Source organism: Pan troglodytes, chromosome 1, assembly GCF_028858775.2.
Source record: "Pan troglodytes isolate AG18354 chromosome 1, NHGRI_mPanTro3-v2.0_pri, whole genome shotgun sequence".
NCBI lineage: Eukaryota > Metazoa > Chordata > Mammalia > Primates > Hominidae > Pan > Pan troglodytes.
Window position 1 is genome coordinate 71,065,230 of NC_072398.2, and position 20,738 is coordinate 71,085,967.

The 20,738-nt window shown below is 38.3% G+C and overlaps 1 protein-coding gene across 6 annotated transcripts in view; it reads left to right on the top strand.

Moving 5' to 3' along the window:
* SEC16B (SEC16 homolog B, endoplasmic reticulum export factor) overlaps window positions 1-20,738 on the top strand; it is a 111,980-nt gene that overhangs the window by 18,055 nt on the left and 73,187 nt on the right. For all 6 annotated transcript variants that reach the window (XR_010151749.1, XM_063795132.1, XM_063795145.1 and 3 more), the window contains exon 8: window positions 136-364. The gene's annotated coding sequence lies outside the window, so the exon portion shown is untranslated. The remainder of the gene's footprint in view (window positions 1-135; window positions 365-20,738) is intronic.

Genomic DNA, 20,738 nt, shown 5'->3' on the forward strand with positions numbered 1-20,738 from the left:
ACAGTGCACAGGTGCTTAAACTTCTTCACATCCTCGCCATTTGTCACTTGTTATTTTACGAGACTAGCCTTCCTAATGGGTGTGAATGTATGTTGCTTTTTTATAATTTCTTTTTCTTCTTCTCTTTCTCCTCAGCCTGGCATGGGAGGGCAGGATTGTGGTGGTGGGATTTGCTGGAGGAAACATTGCTTCTGAACCAGCCAACCTTCTGCTCCTGAAGAATATCTCTGCTATGGGCCTGTACTGTGGTCAATACAAAGATATGAACTTTCCCATCTTCTCCAAGAGCCTATCTTCAGTGCTTCAGTACTGCCAGCAAGGGTGCATCCAGCTATATGTCGGAATGGTTTTCAAGCTGGACGAGGTGAGACGCACTTAAGGGATGTGATGCAGATGAGGCCAGGAAATAATTTGTGCAAGCTACTGGGCAGTTTATCTCTGGATGCTATCAGTCCTCTTTTTATAAAAGGAAAAGATGAAAATGCAACACAGAATAGTGGGATTGCACAGGTGTCAGGGTCACAGGATTTTTCCCAGCCTTCTGGGTTGTATGGCTGTAAACTCAGGCCTAATGTGAATCTGAATCCATGAAGGCCATGTGAAGCCGAAATTTGAGGGCTCTGTGTGCATCACTGCTCCCTCAAATAGAGGAAAGTTATGGTTCTTTAGAAAATGATTTACACGTGTTGATATGAACTTTGAACTCTACAACATACAAGCCTAAGAAGAAAGTGCTTGGCGTGACCTTTGGTTTTAAAATATAGATGCTTTAAAGCACAACCAGATGATCTAAGTTGGGGTTCTGTGAGGAGAACACTAAATAATGCCTGGCATCATAAGACTGTAATTCATCCATTAGTCACTGTAGTTAATTTTGTTGGCTATTCACTACCTTTTTTCATTCCCCCCAGTCTCATTAATGTGGCTTAAACTTCCTCTGAAGTGTAATTGTGAGCATGCATATGCAATATAGTTGTAAATGTGAATCTGTTAGGCATTCACTGTGAAATCTTTATTATTTTTTTGACTTAATTTATTTTAATGTTCAAAAAACTGTCTTGGTAACTCTTGTCAGCCATAGATGGAGGTGATATTTTGTTCAAATGCAGATTAGTGGAGCCCAAGCTGTCGATGCCAGACTTCATTGCTAACCAGCCTTCCATGGTTGTTTCTTTCTGTGAGGAGACCCGTTCTTTTCAAACATGGCTTATTTTCTTTATCTTTTTAATATGTAAGTCAGGAAGATGGTGTTCAATGGTGAAGAGAACCTGACTGGCCAGTAGAAAACTGGTTGGATGCCAGTCACGGCTCATCCCTCCAGCCATGCTATTTTGTGGAAATCCCCTTGCTTTTCTGACTTCAGTTTCTGCCTCTCTAAATAAGCAGGAGGATGTGATGAGTGGTTTTTAGACGGTGCTGCAGGAGCCACAGCAGGGATGTGGGGCTAGGGCAGCAGCCATAGATGTGAGCTGCCTGGGCTGTGGGACCCCATCGCTGCTAGGGTTTGAGTAGCTGCACATTTTAACTACTTTTTCAGACTTTTAAGCAGAGGTCTTGTGGCTTTAAAACGTGAAAACCCCAAGTTCTGGGTCCCCTTCCAGCCTGTGGCGTTTATCACGTGACTTCTAACCTGAGGCTATACCTGTTGATAAGGGATAAGGACAAGTAGGCATACAGAAGTGGAAACAAGTGTCTGTTTGAACTGTCTCTTCTCTCTCAAGGTCTTTTAGGTGCCGTTTAGGCAGGAACGAAAGCCAGAGGTGGATTATTGTTTTAATTATCCCCGTTGAAGTTCTCTCTCCTCTGTAAACATGAATTGACTATGTAATTACTAACCACCTGTCAGCTTCCATTTGCCCTTCTCCTTTCCAGTGAGGTCTCTGCATGTGGGATGTATAGAGTTGTTCTCACTCTGCTGCCCTTGGTGTAATCGGGTGGCTCTTTAGGCCATGCTCCCTCACACATTTCAAGCATCTCATTCATATACCATCCATTTACCATGTCTTCTTTTTCTGTTTCTTTCAATATGCAAACCATTTAGAGGATTCATAATAGGAATGACAGCTCATATACATTAGGTGCTTACTGTGGGTCAAGAACTATGCTAAACACTTTACATGCATTATCTCCTTTAACCTTCACAACAACCCTTTGAGGTATGCCAACTTTATTATATTTTACGGATGAAAGAATCAGGACTTATAGAGGCTAGGAGCCTTGTCCAGTTATAGGTAGGAAGTAAATCTAGTCTTGCTCCATCTGATGCCAGAATCTGGGCTTCTTATGACTGTCAAACTCTCTCCTCAAACAAGCCAAGAAGTCACTTCTGAGAAGCCTTATTCTATAGGATGCAGTTTATCTATTTATCATAGAATTATCTGTGTGAAAGAGATTATTTTAACTATGTTATAGTTATACTCTTATATTTTCCTAAACAGTACCAGAATTTATATATTTTGTTCTTTTGTTCTTTGTTCTTTTGAAAATGAAGATGGTTAAATGAATATATAATTAATTTCACTGAACTTTAAAGCCTGGGTAAGAAAAATATTAAATGAGTAAATCAGTAAACGTGTAAATTAGTTAACTGGAAAAAGTTATTTATCAGGACCTGTTTGGGTTTGGAAAATGACCACTGTACTGTGTATAGAGAAAATACAAACTAAAATGCACTAGTATTTCTGACTGGCTTGTATTTTCTCCTGAATATGTGTACTTGCAGATTTAACCTTGATAGTTGATACTAATATGACCACAAACTTTGCACCATAGATTTTTGAGTAGGCACAGGGTGTGAACTTCCATAGGACTCTGCTTGTCCTTTATTTACTTGTGATTACTTCTTTAATGCCTGTCTTTCCCATAGAGCATAAACTCTGTGCAAGCAGGGCCATGTGCTGTCTGCACCTCTATATCTCCAGCTACTGGCAGGTGCTCACATACCTGTTGAATGACTGTGTGTGTGTGGGGCTCTGGGCTCAGACCAACAGCGCTCAGACGCTGGCTGTGGGCAAATTACACATATTTGTGCCTTAGTTTTCTCATCTGTAGCAGGGGCAGTAATATACCCTGCATCCTAGGGTGATTATGAGGATTAAATAACATGATACATGTAAAAGCACATAATGAATATAGTAACCTTTTAAAAGCATAATATATTTCCATGATAAAATATGGAGTTGAGCTTTTTCAGTTCCCCTCAACTGTAACATTTTTGCTTTGATGTCTCAGAGGGAAGGATTATAAGACAGTCTTTAGATTTTGAATTCTACCTAGAATTTATTATTTTCTGAAGGATTATATCTATGCTGTGGTGGGTGGATCATGAATTGGTCCTGTAATCTGTCCAGAGGAGGGTATTATTTTGATGTGCAGTGTCTGTTTTCTGTAGGGAGCTGTCTCTGAATGTGTCAGCTTGACACGGTATTTAACCTCACAGATCTGAACTTATTTATTATTTAAAGGTCAAGTGAGATCATCATATGAACAGATGGATAGAAATTGTTAATGGATAGAAATTGCTTGAAATTTTCTTAGTGTATCTGTGGCATATTCTTAAAAATGAAACTACTCTTTTAGTTTAGAAGGTCTATTAATTATAGCCCATTGTTCTAGATCCAGTTTGTGGAATTCCTCATATCTACTGGCCCCACCTGCCCCAGGCCTTGGCCACTTGTCATGCTTTTCCAGTGATGCCTCCTATAGCTGATCCTACAATGCATACAGCCCAGACCACTATCTCTAGGATGCATCTCCTAACATCATTGATTGCCTTGTGCTTTCCTGGGTTGGGAGCTGATCCTAGAGGCAAGGCCACCATTGTGTTCATCATACAGGAGCTTCTGCAGCGCTGGTACAGAGGTTTGATCCAAATGGACCTGTTGAAGCTTCTGGCTTCCCCAGAAACTGTATGCAGGGTCTGGGCAATGCAGTTCAGAAGTATGGATATTTTACTCCATTGGGCAAGCTTTTCATTGGGAGGAATGAAAGGAGATAAATTGTTTGCCTTTTCTCCTCCCTGTTGACTGTTTCATATGGCTGCTGCTTTATTTATTTATTTATTTAAGATGGAGTTTCATTCTTGTTGCTCAGGCTGGAGTGCAGTGGCATGTTCTCGGTCACTGCAACCTCTGCCTCCCAGGTTCAAGTGATTCTCCTGCCTCAGCCTCCCGAGTAGCTGGGAGTATAGGCGCCTGCCACCACTCATTTCTAATTTTGTATTTTTAGTAGAGATGGGGTTTCACTATGTTGGTCAGGCTGGTCTCAAACTCCTGACCTCAGGTGATCCACCCGCCTCAGCCTCCCAAAGTGCTGGGACTATAGGTGTGAGCCACTCTGCCCAGCCTTTTTTATTTATTTATTTATTTTTTTGCAACCATTGCCTCTATCCAATGGCTTCTCTATAGAGGTCCCGTGTGAACAACAGCCAACTACATGTCCCCCTGAAACTACAACCAATTCAAAATCAGTAACACAGTGCCCTGTAGTTTCTCTCCTTCTCTCCTTGGTTTGTTTTACTTTTTCTGTTACCCTTGCCTCCCTGGGATTGCAACCCTCTGATGCATTAGGGCATAACTTTTGATTAGGTTCTATTTTCTAAGGGCTTATGCTGATGCTCAACTTCAAAAATTTATTTATTTTTATGTTCAGTACCACATTGTCTGACTTTTTTTAAAAAAGTTAAGTTTGTTGAGATATAATTTATGTATAATAAAATTCACCCTTTTTAGATGTACAGTTCTCTGAGTTTTGACAAACCTATACAGCACGTAGCTACCCCACCAAGATATAAGAACATTTCCGTCACCCCCAAAAGTTCCCTTTTGTGCCTTGTAATCAGTCTCCTTTTCCTGCTCCACAGCTACTGGTAGTCACTGACCTGTTTTCTTCCCATTTAATTTTTCCTTTTCCAGAGTGTCATGTAAATGAAATCATTCAGTATGTAGCCTTTTGGGTCTGATTTCTTTCTCTTTGCATAATGCTTCTGAGGTGCACCATGTTGCTACATGTGTCGGTAGTCCATTCCTTTTTATTGCTGAGTAGTATTTCATTGTATGGATGTACCACAGTTTTTTTCATTCACCGGTATGCAGACATTTGATTATTTTCAGTTTTTTGGTGATTGTGAATGTATCTTCTATAAACATTCATGACAGGTATAGACATATGGTTTTATATATTTTAGGACTGAGATTTCTGGGTTATATGCTAGATGTATGTTTAACTTAAGACAATTTACACAGATGTGTGATTGGTTTTACTTTTCTCCTAATTCTCCATTTTTGCCTAGATAACATCATGAAGCAAGAATGATATAAGGCAAGGATTGAATTGTAGCTGCTACCGAATGATAACTTTAAAATAAATCCGTGCAGAATTCTAAAAAGAACAGATGTTGATGCCCCTTCAAAAAGAGGCAACTTCGATTATATCAGCAGCTGTTTCTCTATGCCTCAGTTATTCAGAAACAATTCTGTTTCAGTTTCTATGTCCTATGGTTTTGAAGAGAAGGCTGTTGTTACTACATTCCTATCAAAGCCCGTATCACACAGGTTTTCCATTTCTTTGGCTGTATTCTGGATTAGAAACTGGTGCTCTGGCATACAAATGTGCCCAAAGTTGAGCTCTCTGTTTCAACACTTTGGGAGTTTGCTTGCACTGGTTTGCTACTACATGTTTAGTTTTTAATAAATTGGCAAACTGTTTTCCAAAGTGCTTGTGCCATTTTGCATTCCCTGTGTGTGAGAGTTCCAGGTGCTCTGCATCTGCCAAAACTTAGTCTTGTCAGTTGTTTCCTTGAATGTTAGCCATTTCATTAGGTTTGTAGTGGTATCTAAGATTTAGATAAACTTAGATCAATGATGTGATGAATATAATTCACCTATGACAACATCCTGCTAACCAAAAGTTTTTACCTTTTAGAAACTATCCCAATTCTGTAGGCCAGGGTTGAACCTCCTTAAAGCGTAAGTCTTACAGGGCCTGTAAAACAATAGCACAATGAAAAAAACAGTATCGAGGTAACAACTGATACGATGAATAGAACAGTACCTCACATCTCAATATTAACATTGAATGTAAATGGCCTAAATGCTCTACTTAAAAGATACAGAATGGCAGAATGAATAAAGAACCACCAACCAAATATTTGCTATCTTCAAGAGACTCACCTAACACAAAAGGATTCGTGTAAATTCAAGGTAAAGGGGTGGAAAAAGATGTTCCACACAAATAGAAACCAAAAGAGAGCAGGAGTAGCTGTTCTTACAGGCAAAACAGACTTTAAAGCAGCAACAGTTAAAAAAAAAATACAAAGAAGGACATTATGTAATGATAAAAGGATCAGTCCAACAATAAGATATTATAATCCTACATTTATATGAATCTAACACTGGAGCTTCCAGAGTTATAAAGCAATTACTACTAGACCTAAGAAATGAGATAGTGACACAATAATAATGGGGGACTTCAATACTTCACTGACAGCACTAGACAGATCATCAAGACAGAAAGTCAATGAAGAAACAATGGACTTAAATTATACCCTAGAACAATTGGACTTAACAGATACTTACGGAGATTCTTCCCAGCACCTGTAGTATTCTATATTCTTCTCATCAGCACATGGAACATTCTCCAAGATAGACCATATGAAGACCACAAAACAAGTCTCAATAAATTTAAGAAAATCAAAATTATATCAAGTATCTTCTTAGACCACAGTGGAATAAAACTGGAAATCAACTCCAGAAAGTACCCTCAAAACTATACAAATACGTGGAAATTAAATAATCTGCTCTTGAATGATTTTTGGGTTAACAATGAAATCAAGATGGAAGTTAAAAAATTCTTTGAAATGAATGATAATAGTGACACAACTTATTAAAACCTCTGGGATTCAGCAAAAGTAGTGCTATGAGGAAAGTTCATAGCATTAAATGCTTACATCAAAAAGCATGAAAGAGCACAAATTGACAACCTAATGTCACACCTCAAGGAACTAGAGAAACAAGAACAAACTAAACCAAAACCCAGAAGAAGAAAAGAAATAACAAAGATTAGAGCCGAGCCAAATGAAATTGAAACAACAACAACAACAAAATACAAAAGACAAATGAAATAAAAGCTGGTTCTTTGAAAAGATAAACAAAGTTGATAGACCATTAGTGAGATTAACCAAGGAAAGAAGAGAGAAAATCCAAATAAGCTCAATTAGAAATGAAACTGGAGATATTACAAATGATACCACATAAATACAAAAGATCATGCAAGGCTACTACCAACACCTTTACGAGTACAAACTAGAAAATCTAGAGGAAATAGATAAATTCCTAGAAACATACAACCCTCCTAGATTAAATCAGGAAGAAATAGAAACCATGAACAGACCAATAACAAGCAGAGAGATTGAATCAGTAATAAAAAAATTACCAACAACAAAAAAAGGTCCAGGACCAGATAGATTCACAGCTGAATTCTACCAGACATTCAAAGAAGGATTGGTACCAATCCCACTGAAACCATTCCAAAAGATAGAGAAAGAGGTAATGCTCCCTAAGTCATTCTGTGAAGCCAGTATTGCCCTAATTCGCAAACCAGGAAAGGACATAAGAAAAAAGAAAACTACAGACCAATTTCCCTGATGAATATAGATGCAAAAATCCTTAACAAAATACTAGATAACCAAATCCAACAGCCCATCAGAAAGATTATGCATCATGAACAAGTGGGTTTCATCCCAGGGATGCAGGGATGGTTTAACATATGCAAGTCAATAAATATGGTACATCACATAAAAAAATTAAAAACAAAAACTATATGATCATTTCAATAGGTACAGAGAAAGCATTTGATAAAATCCAGCATCCTTGCATGATAAAAACCCTCAATAAAATAGGCATAGAAGGGACTTACCTCAAAGTAATAAAAGCCGTATATGACAAACCCACTGCCAACATCATAATGAATGGGGAAAAGTTGAAAGTATTCCCCTTGAGAACTGGGACAAGACAAGGATGCTCACTTTCACCACTTCTATTTAACATAGTACTGGAAGTCCTAGCCAGAGCAATCAGGCAAAAGAAAGAAATAAAGGGTATCCAAATTGGAAAAGAGGAAGTCAAACTGTCACCATTTGCTGATGATATGATTGTATACCTAGAAGACCCTAAGACTCATCCAAAAAGCTCCCAGATCTGAGAAATGAATTCAGTAAAGTCTCAGGATACAAAATCATTATACACAAATCAGTAGCACTACTGTACACCAAAGTGACTAAGCTGAGAATCAAATCAAGAACTCAATCCTTTTTATAACAACTGCAAAAAACAAACAGAAAAACCCTCCCAAAAACCTAGGAATATACTTAACCAAGGAGGTGAAAGATCTCTACAAGGAAAACTGCAAAACACTGCTGAAAGAAATCATAGATAACACAACCAAATGGAAACATATCCCATGCTCATGGATGGGAACAATCAATATTGTGAAAATGACCATGCTGCCCAAAGCAATCTACAGATTCAATGCAATTGCTATCAGAATACCAGCATCATTCTTCACATAACTGGAAAAAACAATCCTAAAATTCATATGGAACCAAAAAAGAGCCCACATAGCCAGAGCAATACTAAGCAAAAAGAACAAATCTGGAAACATCACATTACCCAACTTCAAATTATAGTACAAGGCCATAGTTACCAAAACAGCATGCTACTGGTTTAAAAATAGGCACATAGACCAATGGAACAGAATAGAGAGCCCAGAAATAAAGCCCAATTCTTACAGCCAACTGACTTTCAACAAATCACACAAAAACATAAATTGGGGAAAGGACACCCCATTCAATAAATGGTGCTAGGAAAACTGGCAGGCACATCTAGAAGAAACAAACTGGATCCCTATCGCTCACCTTATACAAAAATCAACTCAAGAACTCAAGATGGATCAAAGACTTAAATATAAGACCTGAAACCATAAAAAATTCTAGAAGATAACATCAGAAAAACTCTTCTAGACATTGGCTTAGGCAAAGAATTCATGACTAAGACCCCAAAAGCAAATGCAACAAAAACAAAAAATAAATAGATGGGACCTAATTAAACTAGAAAGCTTCTGCACAGCAAAAGAAATAATTAGCAGAGTAAACAGACAACCCACGGAGAGGGAGAAAATATTTGCAACCTATGCATCTGACAAAGGACTAGTATCCAGAATCTACAAGGAACTCAAATCAGCAAGAAAAAAACAAATAGTTCCATCAAAAGTGGGGGAAGGACATGAATAGACATTTCTCAAAAAGAGATATACAGACAGCCAACAAACGTATGAAAAAAATGCTGAGCATCACTAATAATTGGGGAAATGCAAATTAAAATCACAGTGAGATACGATGTTACTCCTGCAAGAATGGCCATAATTAAAAAGTTTAAAAACAATAGATGTTGGTGTGGATGTGGTGAAAAGGGAACGCTTTTACACTGCTGATGGGAATGTAAATTAGCATAACCATTATGGAAAACAGTATGGAGATTCCTTAAAGAACTAAAAGTAGAACTATCATTCAATCCAGCAATCCCAGTATTGGGTATCTACCCAAAGGAAAAGAAGTCATTATATGAAAAAGACATGTACACACATGTTTATAGTGGCACAATTTGCAATTGCAAAGATATGGAACCCGCCTAAGTGCCCAATGACCAATGAGTGGATAAAGAAAATGTGGTATATGTACACCATGGAATTCTACTCAGCCATAAAAAGAGACAAAAAAAAAAATGCCTTTTGCAGCATCTTGGATGAAGCTGGAGGTCATTATTCTAAGTGAAGTAACTCAGGAATGGAAAATCAAATACCGTATGTTCTCACTTATAAGTGGGATCTAAGCTATGAAGACTCAAAGGCATAAGAGTGATATTAATGAATTTTGGGGTCTCGGTTTGGGGGAAGATTTGGGGGATGGATAAAAGGCTACATATTCGGTACCATGTATACTGCTGGGTAATGGGTACACTAAAATCTCAGAAATCACAACTAAGTAACTTATCCATGTAACCAAAAGCCACCTGTACTCCAAAAACGATTAGAAAAAAAACCCAGTCCCACTCATCTCACATATACTCATTCATTCATGATTTATTTTATTCATCAAACATTCACTTTATGTCAGTCAATAAAAAGTAAGATTTAGTCTTGCCCATGAGGAGTTTACGTTTTAGTTGGGAAGATCTCAGGACAGTACTATGATGGGGGAGAGCCAGTTTCTAATGAATGCACACATCAATATAATAAATTTAGAAAACTCTCGGTTACTTTGATTATTCCTGATTGATGAACTAGTTAAAAATTCCAACAGCAGAACCTTCATATCCTAAAACAAAAGCAGTGTTTTCATCTTGCTGCAAATTCCAGTTTGCATATCTCCAGAGACAAATTTAATTATGGCTTCATCCACCTGAAAGCAGAAAACCAGAGTGCTGGGAACAGCCTGTGTATCTATTATACCTAGGCATCAGTATTGTACAGTCTTCCTCTCTGTAACACAGCCTGTAGAATCCAGGAGGAAAGCGTCCCTAGTCTATCTCAAGTAGCTATCAAAAGACTCTGGTCTAAAGCCATGAATTTTACTTTTTAGTTTCTCACTCAGAGCCTTATCACTTTTATTAAACTTCCAGTCCTTAACACCACTGAGAGTCTGTTTTCCAAGCCCGGACAGAGACCACCAGGTAGAAAGGGACAGGGTTGGGTTATTTTTAGAAGCAGCTACAGTTACAACAGAAGTGGCAACTGGACATGGAGAGGTGACAGAATATCGGAAAAATAGAAGGTAAAATAATGGATGTTCAAAATTTTGAAATGCTGAAGTCATGGAACAAGATTATGCTTTCCCCCAGTATTCTCTGTAATAGAAGTCACAGAAATATGTGATACATTTTAATAAAGATTTTTATGCAAAATGATTAAAATTAGCTTGAGCATTTGAAGGGACAGCTTTCTTTTTATGTTAACATTTATTTGCAGAAGACCTTGACTCTCTTAGGATGCCAGGTGAAAAAGTATCACTAGCTTTAATAATATTTATTTTCTCAAGTATTTTCTATTGTCGGGCTATGACACATCTCTGGGAACAAGTTACTTCTAACTGACAGGGAGAATGATGCAGCTGTGAGTCACCTGGAAATGACTGACAGGGGGGATGAGTGTTTCAAACATCTGTCTCAGACCTCTTCCACCTCCTCGTCAAGAGTCTAAACTTGCTTAGATGGGAAAGGTCTCTGTAAGGCACAGAGCTCTGAAAGACAGATGTTTTTGAAACCAGGGATTTCATGCAGCAGAGAGATTGCCATGATTGATTTGTTCCTGTACTTATTTTACTTTATTTTTTGTATTTTTTTTTTTTGAGAATCTCAAACAGAAAGGGTAGATTAATCATAATCTTCATTTCAAAGTACATTTTCATTGTTGGGCCATGGACAGCTGATCTTTTGTTTTTATGTCTGTATATTTATGAATGTCTGTATTGACTTATTCCCTTTCCCCTCATTTCCCACTGCCTCTCCCCACCTTTTCCTTCCTTCTGAGCCAGTCTGTGATGAGTTTGATATGCATCTTTGGATTTGCATTTCCTTGTAAAACAAATAGAGTTAATTTGTGTGTTAATTTCCTTTTAAGTTACATAAATGGTGTTATGCACTAGACCTTGTTCTGTTTCATATAACTCAGTCGGTGCTTTTTAAGATCCATCTGTGTTGCTGTTCCTGTATCCAGTTCATTGCTTCCCACTGTTACATCGTGGTGCATCGTATGCATCCACCACAGTTTACAGATTCATTTTCTACTGATAAACTTTGCAGTTGACTTGATGCCCTAATAAAATCATAATAATCAGTATGGCAGTAAACAGCCTTATTGCACAACCTTAGGGACTTGTGCAAAGGTCACGTTGGGGTTATTTTCCCAGGTGTAGATTGTTGGGTCATAGGATGTATGCATACTTAATTTGACTGCCAGTTACTCTCCGGAATGACTTGACCAGTTTATGCCTCTATCGTCAATCAGTACGTGAGAATTCTTGTTTATTTGTCACCCTGTTGATATGTCCAACATTCAGAATTTTGCCAAACTGATAAGGCGTAAAGTGGCATCTTACTATTTTACTTTGAATTTTCCTGATTTCTAATACATTTAAGTATCTCTTTATATATTTGGTATCCATTCAGGTTTCCAGTGCTTTGAATTGCAGTTTAAGCTCTTTGTGTAGTTTTCTATTGGGCTTCCTGTCTTTGGGTTTTGTTCTTGTTTTTTTGAGATGAGGTCTTGCTCTGTCACCTAGGCTGAAGTGCAGTGGCACAATCATGGTTCACTGAAGGCTACCTCTGGGCCTCAAGCAATCCTCCCAAATTCAAGTGAGTTCCCACCTCAGCCTCCTGAGCAGCTGGGACTACAGGCATGTGCCACCATGCCTGGCTAATTAAAAAAACCTTTTTAATAGAGATGGGGTCTCCCTGTGTTGCCCAGGCTGGTCTCCATTTCCTGGGCTCAAGCGATCCTCCCAACATGGCCTCCTGAAATGCCGGGATTACAGGTATGAATCACCACGCCTGGCCTTCCTGTCTTTTTCTAAGTTGCAAACGTTCCTTGTGTAATCTGTGGCTCTCAAACTTTGATGTGCATATAAATCACCTGGGAATCTTTTTAAGATTCAGATTATGATTCAATAAAGACAGGATGGGGCTCAAGCCTGTGTATTTCTTATAAGCTCCCAGATGATGCGGAAGCCTGGGGTTCTTGTACCACCCTTTGAGTAGCAAAGTTCTAGATGTTAGTTTGAGACTTTGCAAAAGTCTCCTTCCACATTTGTCATGCTACTATCACTTTTGTCTAGATTTAATTGCTTTTTGTCTAGATTTAATTGCTTCACAGCTCTAAAAAAATCCTCTGAGCTCCACATAGTCATCTTTACCCCCAGCCCCTGAATCCCTGGCAGGCACTGATCTTTTTACTGTCTCTACAGTTTTGCTTTTTCCCGAATGTCATATGGTTGGATTTAGACTGCATGTAGCCTTTTCACACTGGCTTCTTTCACTTAGAAACATGCACTTAAGGTTCCTCCATGTCTTTTCTTGGCTTGATGGATCATTTCTTCTTATCACAGAATGATATTTCATTGTATAGATGTACCACTGGTTGTTTTTCCATTTACCTATTGAAGGACATTTTGGTTGCTTCCAAGTTTTGGCAATTGTGAATAAAGGTGCTATAAACATTTATGTGCAGGTTTTTATATGGACATACATTTTCGGATCATTTGGGTAAATACCTAGGAGTGAAATTGCTGGATTGTATGGTAAGGATATGTTTAGTTGTGTAAGAAACTGCCAAACTGTCTTCCAAAGTGGCTGTACCATTTTGTATTCCCTCTAGCAGCAAATGGGAGTTTCTATTGCTCTATATCCTCATCAGCATTTACTGTTAGTGTTTTGGATTTTAGCCATTCTGGTTGGTGTGTAGTGGTATCTCATTGTTGTTTTAATTTGCAATTCCCTAGTGACATATGATGTTGGGCATCTTTTTATATACTGATTTGCCATCTGTATATCTTCTTTGGTGAAGTGTCCGTTCAGATCTTTTGCCTGCTTTTTATTGTTAAGTTTTAAGAATTCTGTGTATATTTTAGATACACATCCTTTATCAGATATATGTTTTGCAGAGATTTTTCTCCCAGACTGTGGCTTGTCTTTTTATTCTTTTAACAGTGTCTTCTGCAGAGCATAAGTTTTTAACTTTAATGAAGACTACTTACCCATTTTTTTTTCATGGATTGTGCTTTTTTGGTGCTGCATCTAAAAACTCATTGCTAAACCAAGGTGACCTAGATTTTTTGCTATATTTTCTTCTGGAAGTTTTATAGTTTTGCATTTTACATTTAAGGTCTATGATCCATTTTAAGGTGTTTTTTGTGAAGAGTATAAGGTCTGTATCTAGATTCATATTTTTGCATGTGGCTATGCAGTTTTTCCAGCACCATTTGTTGAAAGACTATTCTGTCTCCATTGAATTGCTTTGTTCTTTGGTCAAAGATCAGTTAACTATATTTGTATGGGTCTATTTTTGGGCTCTCTATTCTATTCCATTGATCTGTTTGTCTATTCTTTCACCAATATCACACTGCCTTGATTACTGTAGCTGCTTTTAAATATGTGTTTTATAACCTTGTACTTCCTAAAAAATGATTCAAGATAGATTACAATTTCAGTTACATAGGAAGTAGGACAATTTTAATAAAAAGACAAAAATTATTAAACATAAAAATACTGATTCTTCTGCCAGTGGCTCCATTCTTTCAAAAGCTGGAAAACAAAGCACTATTACAGTGGTGTATGAACAGGCCTAGGGCTTTTTACCGTCTGGCATTTATCTGACAACACTGAGAATTATACATTTAGAGAAATACTGAGGCTGAGTTATTCTTGAATGTTATTGTTTTCCTTTGCATTTGTGATAACTAGTTAGTGTTGCATAGTTAGTTATAGTTCATTGGAGATAAATCTTAATACTTTAGTTATTTTATTACTTGATCCTGCATCAAATGTTTGTTGAAATATCCATATATGCAAATCTGACCACATTCTTTTGCATTTTGTTTTAGGTCAATGATGCCTTCCTTCATGTGATACAGGGGAAATCCATGGGCAAGGTGCTTCTCGCTCTTAAATAAATCCTTGCCTGAGCAGCAAAGTTAACATGTCCAGGTCAAAACTCCACATCTTTCCCCAAAACCTGATTTCCCTTCTGTGTTTCCAAAGGTGTTACCACTTTCCTTACTAATCCAGGTTTAAAATCTTGGAGTCATCTTTGATTCTGTTTACTAATTGCTCCTAATTAATATGATTATATAGTTTATTGTCCAAACCTTTTCGAGAGTAAAAGGGTGCCATTAGTAATTACATCAGGAAAACATATCCCAGGCAAACCAGGATATATGGTCAGCCTACTTGATGCATTATGAAATGCAGTGATTGCCGAGTTCTGTCATTCTCACCTCTAAGATATCTCTCATGTCCATATCCTCTTTTCCATTCTGACTAATTAAGCCTCAACTGCTATTACCAGTGACCTTCTAACTGCTTTTCCTACCTTTAAGCTATTCTCACCCCCTCCATCCTTGTGATGCATTATTGCCATGGTGATCTTCCCGAAGCGTAGCTCTGACTATGGCCCATCTCAGAAAACCTACAGTGGCTCACCATTGCCTGATGGTGGAGTTCAGAGCCCTTGAGCTAGCATTTCATTATGACCGTGATTTTTCCCCGCACCACTTTCCAGCCTTGTGGTCCACAATTCCACTGGGCCTTAAGTATGTACTGAACTTTCCTGCCTCCCTCATTTTGCTCTGCTTGTGCAATTTTTTCCACCCTCCATCTCTGTCAAACGTAAGCCTTCCTGACCTCTAAGACCTACCTTTGTCATGTACCTTTACCCTCAGGCAAGGAGCAATGTCTTCTCTTCCTCTTCTCCCTTGCTGTAGCTTCTCCCCAAGGATTTATCACATTCTGCCTTGAATCATAGGGAACAGCATGTGTAGTGGAATGAACACAGGCCTCTGAATCCAAGATATGAGTTTAAATCCCAGCTTTGGAGGTGGTTACTTAAGGTCTCAGTGCCTTCATTCTTCTTCCTATATAAAGTAGATATTACAATATCTAACTTACAGAGTCATTGGGAGCTATACATGCAGCGATTGGGTAAAGCACCTGGCACATGGCAAGCGATTAGCAAATGCTGGTTACTTCTACTTCTTTCTCTTCCCTTTTCCCAGTCTATCATAATTTCCTTAAGAGCAGGCACCATGTCTTATTTACCCTTGTATTTCCCACAGTACTTCCCATAGTGAGTTACCCTTAGTAAATACTCAGTAAGTTGAATTGAATTTAAATTACCTGTAAGTCTTAAAATGTGGGATTAAATTAAGAATATATTGTCCTGGAAATACCCAAATATCTATCGATGGATGAATGGATAAACAAAATGTGGTATACACATAATGGAATATTATTCAGCCTTAAAAAGGAATGAAATTCTGACATGTGCTACAATATGATGAACGTGGAAGACATTATATGTGAAATAAGCCAGACAGAAAAGGACAAATACTATATGATTCCACTTATATGAAGTACCTAGAGTAGTGAAATTCATAGAAACAGAAAGTACAGGTTGACATCCAAAATCTGAAATGAGAAATGCTCCAAAAACTGAAACTTTTTCAATGCCGACACGATGCTCAAAGAAAATGCTAATTGGAGCATTTCAGATTTTGGATTTTTGGATTTGGGATGCTCAACTGGCATAATGTGAATATTCCAAACTCTGAAAAAATCTGAAGTCTAAAACACTTCTGGTCTCAAGGATTTTGGATAAAGGATACTCAATGTGCAAAATGTAGAATGGTGGTTGCAAGGTGGGAGGAGAGAATGGAGAGTTACTGTTTAATGGTACAATGTTTCCGTTTGGGAAGATGGAAAGTTTTGGAGATGTGTGATGGTTATGGTTGCGCAACAATGGGAAGGTACTTAGTACTGCTTAGCTGTGCACACTTAAAAATGGTAAAAATGATAAATTTTGTGTATGTCTTAAAACAATAAAAGAAGTTTTTTAAAAAAATCATGTTATCCTCCTAAGTGAATCCATTCAGGGAGGAGAACAGGGAGTGTGTGTAGCGTGCCTACCTTAGGTTGAACTCAGCTCCAGTCTCTGCCGGCATCCTGGTTTGTTGGGAGAGGTCCTGTACTTTTGCTGGGTGCTAAACATTGTGCTCTATTCCTCCTACTGCATGAGTGATAATTCTCAGAAAGGAGGAAGTGGCATGGGGATAAAAACAGGCACCTGACACAACAGGGAGATGTGGGTACTTCCACTTATTCTTGATGAAGTCCACTTCCAATAAATGTGGTAAGAGGCTTTGTTTAGAAAAAATATATATATTTTTGAAGAATAGAATGGTAAAATAGGGATTAACATTTGAGGAAAGAATTTAAAATGGAGAAATTAGCAGAAGGAAGAGGGAGGAGAAAGATGTCAGGGAAATCACCCACGTGTGTGTTGTGGGCCACGTGGTGCCTCCACAACGGCCAGCGCACATGCTGCTGCCTCTTCCATATCTCAGGGGGTGTGTTTCAGCCTTCTGGGAGCTTCATGCCCTGTGATAACATTTCATAATAGGCTTCTTCTCACTTCCCTTCCCCCAACCCCATTTCATCTTAATATTAACTACTTTTATATTTAAGTGAAAGTTGGTTTTCAAAAATATTAAGAAAGTAAACTTTGAGCCTTATTTTAGAGTTTTCTAACACCCTTTGGCATAACTGAAGACATGCTGGATAGATCGTGGGAGAGAAGACAAATCAGGATTGGGAAAAGTGTGTGAGCCCAGCCAGGAGCTGCCTTTTCTGCTGCTGAGAGCTGATCAGTACGTGTCACAAGTAATAAAGATCTATTGTCCCTGGTTCACTAACATCAAAATGACTTAAATAGAAAGAGACAGTCATTTAGGAGAATGAGTTTTTTCGGATTTAACACGTTTTGGTTAGAACCCTTAATGACCTGTTCTCTGCTTGCCTCTGTTCCTGTTTCATTGGAATGATTTGATTTGAAAGCATTTGACTCATATTTTAGTCATCGTTTGGTTGTTCTACCATCTGAGCCATTAGTTAGTCTGAAAAAAGAATCAATGCAGCTCCAAGTGACAGTATTTATTCTATATTCACAGACTTTTCCCAGCGCTTCCTCGTAGGCTGCTGCTGGAGGAATCATGCCCACACACCCACCTCCCCTTTTTCAGTAACTGTGGGTCTCTCCACCTGCACATACTTCTCTCCAAACCAAAGTGAGGTTTTCTGCCATTAGCCGTGGAATGATCCTATCTATGCACCACCAGTATATTTGTCCCTGCTCCTTCCTCTGTAAACTGTGTGAATTTAGAAAATGACCTTTTCTATTTGAGTTATGGTAAAGATAATAAGGGCTGCTATTTGAGAAGTAAAGGATGGTGAGGTGCCTTCATGTACTCAATTGTATTTAATTTAAAGCAATTGGAGTAAACTAAGAAAAATTCATTTTATTATTTCTTTTTCTTATTTTCCTACCAAGTTTATATAAAGGAATCAATGAGCAATGACTTTTTTTTTTCTTTTTTTGAGATGGAGTCTCACTCTGTCATCTAGGCTGGAGTGCAGTGGCACGATGGAGTCACTGCAAGCTCTGCCTTCCGGGTTACGCCATTCTCCTGCCTCAGCCTACCGAGTAGCTGGGACTACAGGCGCCTGCCACCACACCCAGCTAATTTTTGTATTTTTACTAGAGATGGGGTTGCACCATATTGGCCAGGCTGGCCTTGGACTCCTGACCTCAAGTGATCCACCCATCTTGGCCTCCCAAAGTGCTGGGATTGCAGGTGTGAGCCACCGTGCCAGGCCAGCAGTGACTTTTTGAAATCTCTTTTGTTTATAAAAGTGATGTGAGGGGAAGACCGAATTAAACAAACAAATTCTGGCATTTCCATTTGTTCTCTTCCATTTCACGTCTTCATCAGAGCTTATTGCTAGATTGAAGGTCTGACTTGGAAATTAGCTTGTTTCTAGAACTGTATCCTTGTTGAGGAATCATATACAAAGTGGCTTTTTTCCCTTTTTTGCACTGTATTTAGAAATGATCATTTTCTTGAACTTTGGTGAACTACATCATTATTTTAGAAATGGCATTTTAAAAATAATTACAACAATACCATATAGTCACTGGAAAAAGTCAAACCACCCAGAAATTTATAAGTAGAAATTGTTATCCTATTTTTCCTCTTTCTTGTCTCATTTCCATTCTCCCGGGAAAGCACTGCAAGCAATTTGTTGTTAGTCTTGACTCTTGCAAACCTTTTTAAATACAGGCCCCCTCCACACTCCCTCCACAAACACAGAGGTTTTTTTTTTTTAAAATAAAGATATATAAGTTTTAAAAATAGTATGCATACTGTTCTGTAATGTGCTGTTTTAAATTGAAAATATAGACATTCATATTAGTATATAGAGTTATCTCTTTTTAACAGCTGCTTAGTATTCCATAGTGAGGAGGTATATAATATATAATCATTTCCTTATTAGTGAGCTTATTCACATAAATGTTTATCAATGTGCCTCTATGTGAGCAAAAGTTTACAAATCTAGTGGGGGAGACAAACATTAATCAAATATATAAAATCATGCTAAACTGGTGCCATCTGAGGTCTAATGGAGGAATTCAACTCAGGAAGGTCAAGAAACGTTCCCTGAGGAAAGACCTTTGAGCCTCTATCTGAAGATGGAAGCTTCTAGGAATTTAATCCTAGAGATTTAGATATGGAAGAAAGGGAAGAATATTCCCGGACCCTGTGGGTGGTGAAAGCACAGTGAATAAAGGGAGCTGAAAGAAGGCTGGTGGGGCTGAAGCTTGAGGAATGAAAGTAACTGTTGTGAGATGAGGCTGGCAGTGGGGACCAGGTTAGGCAGGGATGTGCAAACAAGTTATGGGAGTTTTGACTTTACCCTAAAAGCAAGGGGTGCCATTGCAGTGTTGTAAGCAGAGGTGAAACAGGGGCAGCATGACCAGAATGGCCTTTTGGAATCCCTTCAACTGTAGTGGGGAGAAGGGATTAGAGAGGAATGGACAGCTAGGAGTTCATTAAAGTCCAAATGAAAGATGGTTGTATCTTGGACTAAGGTGGTGGTGATGGGGAAGGAGAGAAATGGACAGAAGGCAGAGCTATGCAGGAGATGAAAGTGAAACGACTTGATGTTAAATTGGGTATAGGGGTAAGGAGGAGGAAAGGAGAGGGAAATGTCAAGATGACTCCTAGCTCCTAGATGTTTGAGAAGAGGGACATCAAAATTGGGTTTTGGCAGTGGAGATGGGCTATGATGGGGCAAAAGGTTAAGTTTTGTAAATATTGAGATTTACAGGACATGTTAAATACCTGTCTGGGACTCAGAAGAGAGATGTGGCCTGGAGATACAACTTTGGGAATCATTTGCATGAAGGTGATATTGATGCCTGTGGTGTGGCTGAGATTATCCATGGAGAGTGTGTAGGGTGAGAAAAGAATAGGGTATAGGCTAGTCTTGAACATGTTTCGTTTCAATAGAACCATGTAATATTTCATAACTGTGCTGTTTACCACTAAAAGTCTTAGAAGGGGTAGTTTGGTGATTTAAAATAAGTGCCAAGTGAATATAAGGAAGGATGCACTGCACAGTTGCAAAAGCACCGTCCTCTTAATGAAGGGCCAGGGACTGGGACTCTAATTCCAGCTCTTTGATCTTAGTCTAGTTACCTTTTTACTGTTTTCATGTGAAAAATAAGGATCACATGTTTTCTCTACCTTGCATGGTTCATGTGAGGGTCAAATGAGATAATGTATGTAAAAGTGCTTTGCAAGTTATTTTCATAATAGATTACAAGGTTGACTTTTACCAGTGTATTTAAATTCATTGCAGAGTTCAATTCATTTCATTTTATTGGAGCAAAAAAATGTATATTTTTTTCAGCATATGCTGGGCTGACATGGAGCAAAAGAATTGTTTGATTTTTAAAATGATCCCTCAAATATTTTTACATTTTAACTAAAGCCATTGTGCTCTTTTATACAGAAGAATAGACAGAGTGATGGGAGCCCAATGATCTGATGTACTTCAAAGAATTACAGAGCCAGACAA